The sequence below is a fragment of the Tupaia chinensis genome, unplaced genomic scaffold (genome assembly GCF_000334495.1).
Source record: "Tupaia chinensis unplaced genomic scaffold, TupChi_1.0 Scaffold146544_1, whole genome shotgun sequence".
Taxonomy (NCBI): Eukaryota; Metazoa; Chordata; class Mammalia; order Scandentia; family Tupaiidae; genus Tupaia; species Tupaia belangeri.
Genome location: NW_006206399.1, coordinates 7,912 through 9,587, shown reverse-complemented (window position 1 = coordinate 9,587; position 1,676 = coordinate 7,912).

Below are 1,676 nucleotides of genomic sequence, written 5' to 3'. Positions count from 1 at the left end.
TTTCCAAAGACCAAATACAGAGATAGTGCTGACAAAGTGGACAACAAACTATATTAATTTCTCTCTTGTGTCTTGAAGGAAATGGAGAATCTGAAAATAAAAAAAAGAAAGATAATAAGAGAATAACAAGGCAGAATATCCTGAGTTCCTAATTCTGCACTTCTCTCATTTTTGTGCACATGAAATTATTCTCAAGTGGTATTAATCCCACACACATGTATATGTGCAAACTACATTATTACACACTTACAATCACATTTTCAGATACATGTACCCAACAACTTACCAATGATCTAACACTTCTTGAGCTGGCCTTTTCCGATTAATTTGTGTAAGTATATCTTCTTCCTCCATGCTATAAAGAGGGAAAAACCCTGCCAGTACCAGGTCCCCATCCTTGTACACACTTGGCTGTAAGTATGTATGACAGTTAATATCTGTCATCTCACATGCCATTTGTAAAGGCTGCAGAAGTAGCAAGAGACTAATCAAAGGTAATGACATGTCTGAGCTGGCCCAACACAGGTAAAAAGCCTGATGTGTGGGAGCTAAGAATGAGATGGAACTGGACTTTGTCTGCAGACTCAGCCATCTGTTAGGAAAGGCAAATCTTTGAAAGGCACAGGGGATTGTCATATCCACAGTTTCACTTCAACCTGTCCAAAGTGTGTGGCAGACTGGCACAACAGACAGAAACATAGATCTAGAAGCATTGAAAAAGGCAATTATACAGGAACCCTGGTGCTGAGACTCAAGCCTAATAAGAGCAGTTCTGACTTTCCTGGCTTTTTACTGTTCCACTTAAGTCCCATCCAGGAACTCTGGGGATCTCTCTACCCTGGGGGTCTTCACCTGTCACCCTCCATTTTGGTGAAAAGCAATTTGGAAAAAAAAACATATTTTGCTGTTTTTCTCCCCCAGCCATTATTATTTCATAATGACCAAGTAAAGCTTTGGGGACCACCTTATCCTGAGACAACAAGCTTTGTAATTTTGTGACCAAGAGCAGTCCAAAGTGCTTGTATCACAAAACCACTGTTACTATTTGTATTTTTTTAATGCTGTTAAAATCCATAAAAGTTGGACCAACAGGTTCGATTGTGGTTATTTTCTCTAAAGTGAGCTCGCCATTAGGTGTACATGATTGATCCACTCTGTGCTCTCTGTGAACTGCCTGTGGAGGTTGACTCCTTCCCACCACCCTCCTTGAGCTGCTCTTCTCTCTGTCCCCTTGACTTTGTGAGGTCTTCACCTGTCCTTGTTTTTATACAATGATGAGAGGAGAAAGTATGAAAAGTAGTTACAGTATAACCTTAATGTAACTTAGAATAAACACAATTAAGCTGGACAAAATATTGGAAGAAATCTTAGAATATTATAAAGTCAAAATAACCAATGGGGGAGCATTTGAGCACTTGTGTTCTTTTACTGGCATGGATGACCTACAGGTGGCTACATTTATTTATTGTGTCTGTCTTAATCATAACAGAATTATTTTTAATTTTCCTTACGCTGTCTTCAAAAATTATGGAAGAAGGAACAGTGATCCAATTTTAAAACATGGAACCACTTTTCATACATATATTCTCAGGATATCATACTTGGTTTATAAATAAGTTTATATTTTAAATAAACATTAAGTGATATAACCAGCAGGTGGCCTCATGGTTAAGGCA